Below are 12,105 nucleotides of genomic sequence, written 5' to 3' on the forward strand. Positions count from 1 at the left end.
AATATTTTATTTCTTTATATCACCTTGACTTCCTCTCCATATGAAATATCTATGACTACAATTTCAGTCCCTCTTTTTTGTTTTAATGTTGTCATGTGTTACATAATGACATCTCTGTTTCCTTATTTTCAGTGTTTTAGCTTTGATTTATTTTTGTAACTTCCCTATCTGGGTTAATATCTGGTTCTCTGTTCTGTTTTCTAGTCTTTGGTTGTTATCTGATGTTATTGATTTTCTAACTGGAGGTCTCCCTTTAGTATTTCTAGTAATTTTGATTTGGTTTTTGCAAATTCCCTAAACTCTGTATACATGGAAGTGTCCTAATTTTGCCATCATATTTGAAAGAGAGTTTTGCTGGATATATAATTTTTGGTTGGCAATTTTTTTCCTTCAAGGTTTTATGTTTGTCACCCCATTGCCTTCTTGCCTGCATGGTTTCTGCTGAATAGTCCAAGCTTAGCCTTGTTGACTCTCCTTTGTAGATGACTTTTTGTTTATCCCTAGCTGCTCTTAAAATTCTCTCTTTGGCTTTGGCAAGTTTGATTATAATATGCCTTGGTGACTTTCTTTTGGGATCCACCTTGTGTGAAGTTTGATGAGCATCTTGAATAGATATCTTCTCATTTTTCATGATATCAGGAAAGTTTTCTGCCAACAAATCTTCAACAATTTTCTCTGTGTTTTCTGTCTCCCCTCTCCCCGCCCCATTCTGGTGCTCCTATCACTCGTAGGTTGTTCCTCTTAATAGAGTCCCACACAATTCTTAGGGTTTCTTCATTTTTTTTAATTCGTTTATCTGACTTTTCCTCAAATATGTTGGTATCAAGTGCTTTATCTTCAATCTCACTAATTCTGACTTCCATTTCCTCAATTCTGCTCCTCTGACTTTCTACTGAGTTGTCTAATTCTGAAATTTTTTAGTTAATCTTCTGGATTTCTGTTTGCTGTCTCTCTATGGGTTCTCACAACCTGTTAAATTTATCATTATGCTCTTCTCTGATCTTCTTAAGTTCCTCTGTTGCTTTGTCTATGTGCTGCTTGGCTTGTTCTGTGTTTTGCCTGATCTCCTTCCTGATTTCTTGAGGAGTTCTGTGTATTAATCTTCTGTATTCTACTTTCAGTAATTCCAGGAAGTTCTCTTCATCTGGAAGATTTCTTCAGTCTTTGTTTTGGGAGCTTGCTCAAGCCATCATGGTCTACATCTTTATGTGATGTGATATTGACTGTTTTCTCCAAGCCATCAATACGTTATTGTATTTATTTATTTTATGTTTGTTTACTGTGTCCTAGCTTCTTGTTTTGTTTTGATATGCCCATACAGGCTGCTCTAATTCACCGTAATTAATGAGCCTTTTCTTTACAGCAACACTGGGTATTCAAATGCCCAGCCCTAAGCTGGGTAATGTCAAGACCTGACAATGAGTTAGAGCTCAAAGACCAGCAGGGGGAACCCACAGACAGGGGCTCAGAGGTAACCAGGTCAGTGTATATAGACCCCCTCAGCTGCCCCTGCCACCTCCCTGACCTCATCTCCTCCCACTCTCCCCCTCGCTCACTCTACTCCAGCCATGCTGACGTTCCCCTGTTCCTCGCACACACTCCTGCCTCAAGACATTTGCCCTGGATGTTTCCTTTGCCTGGAGCACTTCCTTCCCAGAGGTCTGCAATCCTCACTCCCTCACCTCCACCAAACCTTTGCTCAAACATTGAGTTCTCAGAGAGCCCTCCCTGACAACCAATATTTACAGTTGTATCAGACCCCACACTCCTTGTTCCCTTTCCTGCTTTATTTTTCTCCTTAGCACTATTACCTTCTAACATACTATAGTTTTTTAATTGAGGTAACATTCCCATAACATAAAGTTGTTGTTATTAGGTGCCATTGAGTTGGTTCTGATTCATAGCGTCCCTGTGTACAACAAAACAAAACACTGCCTGATCCTGCGTCATCCTCACAATCATTGTTATGCTTGAGTCCATTGTTGCAGCCACCGTGTCAGTCCATCTCATTGAGGGAGTTCCTCTTTTTCACTGACCCTTTACTTTATCAAGCATGATGTCCTTCTTCAGGGACTGGTCTCTCCTGAAAACATGTCCAAAGTACATGAGATGAAGTCTTGGCATTCTGCCTCTAAGGAGCATTCTCGTTGTACTTCTTCCAAGACAGATTTGATTGTTCTTCTGGCAGTCCATGGTATAGTCAATATTTTCGCCAACACCATAATTCAAATGTCCACGTAAACAGCAGTCAAGGAATCAAATGATGTATTGCATTGGGCAAGTCTGCTGCAAAGACCTCTTTAAAGTGTTAAAAAGCAGAGATGTCACTTTGAGGACTAAGGGTGCCCTGATCCAAGCCATAGTGTTTTCAATCACCTCTTATGCATGCGAAAGCTAGAACATAATGTTAACCATCTTAAAGTGTACAATTCAGTAGCATGTAGAAATTTAGTACATTTACAAAGTTGTGTAGCTAACACTTCTATTTAGTTCCAAAATATTTTCATCATCCTGCAAGGAAACTCATACTCATTTGAGAGCCACTCTCCATTGTTTCCAGTCCCTGACGATCACTGATCTGCTTTCTGTCTCTTTGGGTTTACCTGCTCTGGATATTTCATAAACATTAATCATATAACTCATGACATTCTATATCTGTCTTCTTTCACTTAACATAATATCTCTGAGGCTCATCCACATTGTAGCATGTATTGGCACTTCATTCTTTTTTTTTTTCTCTGAAAGGATTCCATTATATGGGTGTAGTACATTTTGTTTACCCACTCATCAGTTGATGGACATTTGAGTTGTTTCCATTTTGGGGCTGTTATATATAGTGCTGCTATGAACATTCTTTTGCAAGTGTTTGTTTGAGTCCTTGTTTTCAATTTTGGGGGGTATATAGCAGTGGAATTGCTGGGTCCTATTCCTTCCATCTTCTTTTGATACTTCCTAAGTCTTTCAATATTTTGCCCACAGAATCCTTCAGAATTGCAACTTGAGGCTTGAATTTTTTCTTCAATTCTCTTAGCTTGGGAAATGCAAAATGTTTTCTTTCCTTTTGGTTTTCTAACTCCAAATCTCTGCACATTTTATTATAATACTTTACTTCCTCTTCTTGAGCTGTCCTTTGAAATCTTCTGTTCAGCTCTTTTACTTCATTATTTCTTTGATTTGCTTTAGCTACTCTATGTTCAAGAGCAAGTTTCAGGTCTCTTCTGACAACCATTTTGGTCTTTTCTTTCTTTTTAATGACTTTTGCTTTCTTCATGTATGATGCCTCTGATGTCATCCCACAACTTGTCTGGTCTTGAGTCATAAGTGTTCAATGCATCAAATCTATTCTTGAGATGGTCTCTAAGTTCAGGTAGGATATACTCAAGGTTGTACTTTGGCTCTCATGGACTGTTTTAATTCTCTTCAGCTTCAACTTGAAGTTGCATATGAGCAATTGATGGCCTGTTCCGTAGTCAGCCCCTGGCCTTGTCCTGACTGATGATATTGAGCTGTTCCATCATCTCCTTCCACAGATGTAGTCGATTTGATTCTTGTGTTTTCCATTCAGTGAGGTCCATGTGTAGTGTCGCTGTTTATGTTGTTGAAAAAAGCATTTGCAATGAAGAAGTAGTTGGTCTTGCAGAACTCTATCATACAATCTCTGGCATCATTTCTATCCCCAAGACCATATTTTCCAACTACTGTTCCTTCTTCTTTGTTTTTAACTTTCACATTCCAATCACCAGCAATTATAAATGCATCTTGATTGCATGTCTGATCAATTTCGGACTGCAGAAGTTGGGAAAAAATCTTCAATTTCTTCATCTTTGGCCTTAGTTGTTGGTGAGCAAGTTTGAATAATAATTGTATCCTTGTAGGTGATTGGATATTATCCTATCACCGACAGCGTTGTACTGCAGGATAGATCTTGAAATGTTCTTTTTGACTGTGAATGTGATGCCATTCCTTTTCAGTTTGTCATTCCGGGCATAGTAGACTATGTGATTGTCTGATTCAAAATGGCCAATACCAGTCCATTCCACTCATTAATGCCTAGGATATTGGTTTTTATGTGTCCCATTTCATTTTTAAGAACTTCCAATTTTCCCAGATTCTTACTTCATGCATTTTGCCTTTCAATTATTAATGGATGTTCGACGCTGTTTCTGTACATTTTGATTAGTGCCACATCAGCAAATGAAGGTCTCGAAAGCTTGACTCCATCCATGTCATTAAGGCCGACTCTACTTGGAGGAGGCAACTTTTCCTCAGTTGTTTTTTGAGTGACTGCCAACCTGAGGGGCTCATCTTCTGGCACTATATCAGACAATGTTCTGCTGATATTCATGAGGTTTTCACTGGCCAGCATTTTCAGAAATAGACAGCCAGGTCTTTCTTCCTAGTTTGCCTTAGTCTGGAAGCTTCACTGCAACCTGTCTGCCATGGGTGACCCTGCTGGTATTTGAAATATTGGTAGCATAGCTTCCAACTTCACAGCAACACACAAGCCACCACAGTATCACAAACTGACAGGTGAGTGGTGGTAAAAAAAAAAAAAAAAAAAAAAGCCAGTAATCCCCACCCAAACTAAACCCACTTCCGTCGAGTCAATTTTGACTCATAGCAACCCTAAAATACAGGGTAGAACTGACCTATAGGGTTTCCAAGGAGTGGCTGGTGGATTCAAACTTCCAACGTTTTGGTTAGCTGCCAAGCTTTTAACCACTGTGCAACCAGGGCTCCACCAAGTGACCCTATAGGATAGAGTAGAACTGCCCCATAGGGTTTCCAAGGCTGTAAATCTTTATGGAAGCAGACTGCCACAACAGAGCGACTGGTGGGTTCCAACTGCTGACCTTTCAGTTTGCAGCGAAGTGCTTTAACCACTGTACCACCATGGCTCCTTAAGTCAATGACGGGGGGCAGGGGGGGAGGGAAGGAATAGGAAAAAAATTCTATAACAGTAAAGACGCAAACTCAGACACAAATCTGGGTTTGACTCCATTGAAAAGATGGGCTGTAGGTTTTTGAAGGCAGTTAAGGAGTTTGAACCCTAGGAAGCATTCATTACTTGCTGAAGTTGCAATTGGGCCAGTTTGTTTGGAAAAGTGTTTTTTTTTTGCTATGATAAGGCCATCTGGATCCTGGGAGATAAAGGTTATGCACTGGACGTTGTGAAACTGAAGGAGAGGAAGGTCTGGGAGATAAAGGAGAACCAATTTTAAGGGGAGAAAAGTTAATTAAAACAGACCGGATCAGTAAGTTTGTTTGGCCAGTTGTTTGCATTAAATCATTCCAGGAAAACACAAAAGAGTGTGTGGGGGGAGGTTCTTTTAAACAAAGGGTTCAGATAAAATTTAATTTTGACAGTCCTTTTCATCTAAGTCGTCCAGTTCGTTGGTGCAAAATTATCCATAGTAGTCTCATAACCTTTTTTGTTTCTGTAAAATTGGTAGTGACAAGTCTACTTTCGTTCTGATTTTAGTAATTTGAGTTTTCTGTCTTTATTTTTTAGTCAGTCTAGCTAGAAGTTTATCAATTTTTATCTTTTCAAAGAACCTACTTTTTGTTTCATTGATTTTCTCTGTTGTTTTTGTATTCTCTGTTTTGTTTAATCTGCGCTCTGATCTTTGTTATTTCCTTCCTTCTCCTAGCTTTGCATTTATTTTTTTTTCTAGTTCCTTAAAAAAAAATTGTTTTTAAGCAGTGAAATTAGGCTATTGATTTGAGATTTCAGTTTTTAATGTAGGCATTTACAGCTATAAATTTCCCTCTTATTACTGCTTTCACTGCATCCCATAAATTTTGGTATGTCATGTTCTTATTTTCATTCACCTCAAGATATTTTGTGATTTCCCTTTTGATATATTCTCTGACCCATTGTTGTTTGAGTATGCTGTTTAATTTCCACATATTTGTGAATCTTCCAGTTTTCTTATCCTGCACTTTGAATCTCCTCCCATTTTCCTTTCACCATAACGCCACTTTCTTGAGTGTGCTTTTAGGCTTAAGTTTCTCCAAGTCTGCTGCAAATGAAGTCAGTTCCTTCGCAAAGAAATTAGGAGCTATCTGTCTTATGGCCTGTTTCTCTCCCCAGGCATAGTCTCTGAGCTGGGGGTGGGGGCAAGGCAAGCTTCTCTCTGAGTGACACCCCCACTCTAGTAGCTGAGCACTTGGTGTTGGGGGACAGAGGCCTGAGGCCCACTCAGCTTGCCTCTCCTGGTGCAGAACCACTGTCTCATGAACGGGGGTGGAGTGGTCACGGCCCAGTATTCTCAGTACCCTGCTCTCAAGGTAGCGCCTCCATTCTACAAATAGGGGCTGGGTGGCAGAAGCAAGCCCCACCCTCTCAACCTGAGACTTAGCTCAGCAACAGGCAGGTCAGGGCAGGTTGGTATTGTTGGACATCCTTGAGTTGGCAACCCCACGCACAACAGAACAAAACACTGCGTGGTCTTGTGCCATCTCCATGTTAGGACCATCATGATCCACAGGGTTTTCATTGGCTGATTTTTGGAAGTTGATCACCAGGCCTTTGTTTCTTGTCTGTCTTAGTCTGGAAGCTCCACTGAAGCCTGTTCAGCATCATAGCAACACACAGGCCTCCACTGATAGAAGACTGGTGACTTTGCATGAGGTGCACTGGCCAGGAATGGAACCTGATCTCCTATGTGATGAGGAATGCTGAATTCCTGCTCCTCCTGGGAAGAAAGCCATAAGACGGGAGCAGGGGGGAAGAGGGAGCCTCACTTTCTGGGCTGTCTGCAGTGAAGCCCCCACCTCCCTGATCTGGGAGGAGAAGAGGGAGCTGTCTAGGTTCAAATACCGGACTCTCGCCTTTCTTACCGAATTCGTAGATATTCTTGAATAGATGTTTCTTCATTTGCTGTTTGCCCTTAGGGCCACTTCTAGAAGCTCCAATTTACAGTGCCCACAGTTTTGCTGGGAGTGTACCTGAGTTCCTCCACTGTCTGATCGGAAGTTGGTCTGAAGAAGGTTTTATCTGTTCTTTTTTTTTCTTTCACTGTTTTACGCACAAAGCCTCACACAGAGCCTGGCACAGAATCAGGACTGAAGAAGTATTTTTTTTTGAAGGAATGAAGCACAGACAACAATTTATTCTTTCTCTCCATGCGGTTAAACAAATTCTTCTTTCCCCGCCCCAGATGGAAACGCAGGTAGCTCTCTCGGGCATTTTAATCTTTGATGATAAGACTCCCGCATCCTTCCAGCCACTTCAGAGTGTCCAAGAGTCCAGCCTACCCTAGTAATGGCAGAGCTCCAAACTTTGCTGAAATTCTGTTTCTCTCCTCCTCTCCACTTCCCCTGCCCCAGCCTGGGGCCTGGAATGTGAGGGTCTTGATCAGCTTCTCTCCATCCTCGTTTTCCTAACCCGGCAGTCTTGAGCTGCCACTTCTGACCACTTAAGGGTCAGCCCCCAGGGAGAGGGAGTGTGTTCATTTACTGTGGCTGCTGGAACAAATCACCACAAAGTTAGTGGCTTAAAACAACATAAAATTATCTCTTACCGCTCTGGAGGCCAGAAGTCCAAAGTCAGTGTCATTGTGCTAGAGGCAAGGTGTTGGCAGGGTCTGGAGTGTCCAGGGGAGTTGATTGCTTGCCTATTCCACCATGTAGAAATTGTGGCTCTTCCCTCCACTGTCAAAGCCAGCAGTGTAGTTTCTTGCTCCATGCTCACACCGCCTTCTCCTGTGTCACAGCTCCCTCAGCCCTTCTCTTGTGAGGACTCTGTGATTGCATTTAGGGCCCACCTGGATAATTCAGGATACTCTCTCCATCTCAAGATCTTTAACTTAATCACACCATACTTGCAAAGTCCTTTTTGTCTTATAAGGTCACAGGCTCTGTTCCAGGAATTGGGACCTATGTGTCTTTGATGACCATTGTTCAGCATACTTTGAACATGTTATCAGGAGGGACCAGTCCCTGGAGAAGGACATCGTGCGTGGTAAAGTAGAAGGTCAGTGAAAAAGGGGAAGTCCTTCAAGGAGATGGATTGACACAGTGCCTGCAACAGTGGGCTCAAACATAAAAACGATTGTGAGGATGACGCAGGACCAGGCCGTTTCGTTCTGTTGTATGTAGGGGTCACTATGAGTTGGAAATCACTCATCGGCACCTAACAACAACAACAACATTCAGCTGACCACATGGCTAGGGTCTAAGGGTACTTACATGGCTGTTCTGCCAGGGCTGGTGTGGCTGCTGCTTTTTCTTCCTGTGGGCAGCTCTTGAGGGGCCTCCCGTGAGGACCTGACTGCAGCCCCTCAGTGCTATTCCTGCTGCCAGCTCCTAATGCCCTCATTCTAGGCACTGGCATCCACCCTCAGTTGGAGGGCCTGCACCCCTCAAGGGTTTCTCTCAGCCAAGTCCTGTTTATGGGGACCCCTTTTGTCCCGTTGGGCACACCAGGAAGATTTGTGGCTCGCTTCCCACATGGCTGTCTTGACTCAGCTGTGTTCCAGGCCCAGGCTCCCAGCCTGAGGGATCTCAAGCAGAAGCCAAACTCCAGTCTGAGGCCAGGTGGCACGGGGGCCATGGGAATGACTGTGGCTTTGAACCCCAGCCCTGCCACTCATAAGCTGTAGGCCCATGAGGAAGTTACTCAGCTCTCCTTACTCATGAAATGTGATGTTGGTTTGTTATGAGAATTAACTGAGTTAAATTTGTCTAGGACAGAATAAGTGCTTTTTAAATACATAAAATAAACCAGCCTCCTGGTCCTCAGCTCCCATGCTTCGCTCCCCGAGGGGGGCCTTCCCCAAACCTAGACTGAGGCCCCTCAGGTTTGGGACAGGGTGAATCCCAACCCCCCACTGCACTATTCTGAGGCCTTGAAACCGAGCTGAAACTGAACAGGAAAAAGGTGCTTTAGAATATCCTGTCACCCCTGCTGGGGCCGGGGGGCAGCGGAAGACAGGGAGGGGCACCGTTCTGAGTCAAGGAGCAGAGGGCTGGGGCAAACCCACCTTGCCAGGCTGGCTCAGAGGGCCACTCTGAACAGGTGAGAGGCTTTCTTTATCTTGCCTTTCTATCCTTTCAACATTTTTTTGTTTTTTGTTTTTATTAAATTTTTATTTTGAGATTTACATACAACCTCTCAACTTTTTATATGGAAAAATTTCAAACTTACAGAAAAGTTGTAAGAATGGCACAATGACACCCATATACCCTTCACCTACCTTCAGTGATTTGTTTGACTCAGTTTATGGTTTTGAATCTATCTCTGTATCAGTGGGGGCAGCAGTGGTTCGGTGGAAGAATTCTTGCTTTCCATGTGGGAGACCTGGGTTCAATTCCTGGCCAATGCACCTGATGTCTGTCAGTGGAGATGTGTGTTGCTATGATGCTGAACAGGTTTCGGCAGAGCTTCCAGACTAAGACAGACTAGGAAGAAAGGCCTGGCGACCTACTTCTGAAAACTAGCCAGTGAAAACCCCATGGATCACAATGGTAGTATCTACAGACAATCATGGCGACGCTGCAGGACCAGGCAGTGTTTCCTTCCATTGTGCATGAGGTAGCCAACATGACAGCAGCTAGCAACAACAACGTATTTATATCTATATTGACAGATATAGAAATAAATATAGAAATATGGAGATACTCTGTTCACTAGGAAATATATTTCTAAAAATCCATGAATTATATATATATACACACATAGTAATTATTTTCTTAGCTCTGACTGCTGAGAGGGTCTAGAAGCAATTACCCTTCAGTAACACCAATCACACTTGCCACCTGTGGCAATCTTGGTTTCTAAATGCTGTCCTCCACTAAAAAGAACCAGAACTCTTTGCTTGGAGAGACGGCTGACTCCAGGGCTGGGGCAAGGAAAGTTCAAGATGAGCCCAGAACACCTTTTTGTGTTAGAAAGTAAGGATGCATCCAGAGATTGATGGGGACAGGTCAGAAGGACACAGGAGTCAGGTTGAAGGGGCCCCCACTGGCTAATTCTGGGACAATTTGAGCCTCTAAATAAATAATAATACCATTGCCGTTGAGTTGATTTTGGCTCAGAGCAACCCAATAGGACAGAGTAGAACTGCCTCATAGGATCTCCAAGGCTAAAATCTTTATGGAGGAGCCGTGGTGGCACAGCAGTTAAGAGCTCAGCAGCTAGCCAACAGATTGGCAGCTTGAATCCACCAGCTGCTGCTTGGAAACCCCATGGGGCAGTTCTACTCTGTCCTATAGGGTCGCTATGAGTCGGAATCAACTAGACAGCAACAGGTTTGGTTTTTAGTTTGGAATCTTTATGGAAGGAGCCAGGTTGTACAGTGGTTAAGCACTTGGCTGCTCTCTGAAAGGTCACCAGTTCAAACCCACCCCGTTCCATGGGAGAAAGAAGTGGCAGTCTGTTTCCGTAAAGATTGTTGATGTTGTTAGGTGCCATCAAGTTGGTTCCAACTCATAGCGACCCCATGTACAACAGAACAAAACACTGCCCGGTCCTGCACCACCCTCACTATTGTTGTGCTTAAGCCTGTTGTTGCAGCCACTGTGTCAATCTATCTCATGGTGGGTCTTCTTTTTCCCTGAGCCTCTTACTTTACCAAGTATGATATCCTTCTCCAGGGACTGGTCCCTCTTGATAACATGTCCAGAGTCTCACCATCATTGTTTCTAAGGAGCATTCTAGTTGTTCTTCTCCCAAGACAAATTTGTTTGTTCTTCTGGCGGTCCATGGTGTATTCAATATTCTTTGCCAACTCCCTAATTCAAAGATATCAATCCTTCTTTGGTCTCCTTATTCATTGTCCTGCTGTCACATGCATATGAGGTGATTGGAAATACCATGGCTTGGGTCAGGTGCACCTTAGTCCTCAAAGTGATATCTTTGCTTTTTAACACTTTAAAGAGGTCATTTGCAGCAGATTTGCCCAATGCATTATGTTGTTTGATTTCTTGACTGCTGCTTCCGTGGGTGTTGATTGTGAACCCAAGTAAAATGAAACTTCAATGTTTTCTCTGTTTATCATAATGTTACTTATTGGTCCAGCTGTGAGAATTTAAAGATTACAGCCTTGGAAACCTTATGGGGTAGTTCTACTCTGTCCTATAGGGTTGCAAGGAGTTGGAATCGACTCGATGGTAATGGATTTCGTTTTGGTTTTGAAATCTTTATGGAAGCTGACTGCCACATCTTTCTTCCAAGGAGCTGCTCGTGGGTTCAGACTGCCAGCCTTTCAGTTAGCAGCCGTGTGTTTAGCCATTGCACCACCAGGGCTCCTTCTGTAAAGATAGTAATGAATTATCACCTACTGACTAAAATATGAAACCATGAGTCCATATTGACATGCAGGAATTAATAAATCAGTGAAGAAGGGAAAACTCCTCTTTACAGAAAGAATATCTCATTTCATATTGATCCACCCAATCCCAGTCCAACACCTCAGGGTCTCCTCACCTTCCCCATCTGTGTTTGTCTCCCTTCTTTCCTGGCGAGAAGAACCCTGGTGCCCAACAACATCACTGTGTTTATCCGTGGACGCACCATTCTGCAGTACTCGGAAAGTACTTTCAGAACGGCTACACCTACGCACTACCTAAAACAAACCTACTAAGGAAAGTTCAAGATTTATTTAGTCCTTCTTGATCTTAGAATATACGTCCCACTGTAGATGCTTGAGCTGGGCTTTGGTGGGTGAACAGGAGTCTGGTGGAAGAAGGGGACAAGAGCAGCAGACAGAGGGCCAAGCACCTGCAGAGGGCTGGGGACAAACGTGTGTGGTGTCGTCCCCAGACTCCCACTGCAGCAGGAGAGGAGGGGACAAAGATGGAGGGGAGTGTGTGGTGGTGGGTGTGAGTAGTGGCTTGGAAGGGCTTTGAATGCCAGGCAAAGAGTTTGGGATTGATGTGGCAGGCACTGGGGAAGTCCAGGAGGCACTGGGGTCTAGGAAATGTGGAGGACGAATTAGCTAATTGGTGGAGGTGTCTGGGGCATCTGAGCCAGCATGGTGGCTTTGCAGCTGTTCTCCGCCCCCACCTCAGTTTTATCATCTGTAACACGGGTACAAAGTGGCCCCACTCCCAGGGCTGCAGGGAGGCTCCCCAGAGGCTGCACCTGGCCTCTGGAGCCCG

This window comes from Elephas maximus, chromosome 2, assembly GCF_024166365.1.
Source record: "Elephas maximus indicus isolate mEleMax1 chromosome 2, mEleMax1 primary haplotype, whole genome shotgun sequence".
Classification (NCBI taxonomy): domain Eukaryota; kingdom Metazoa; phylum Chordata; class Mammalia; order Proboscidea; family Elephantidae; genus Elephas; species Elephas maximus.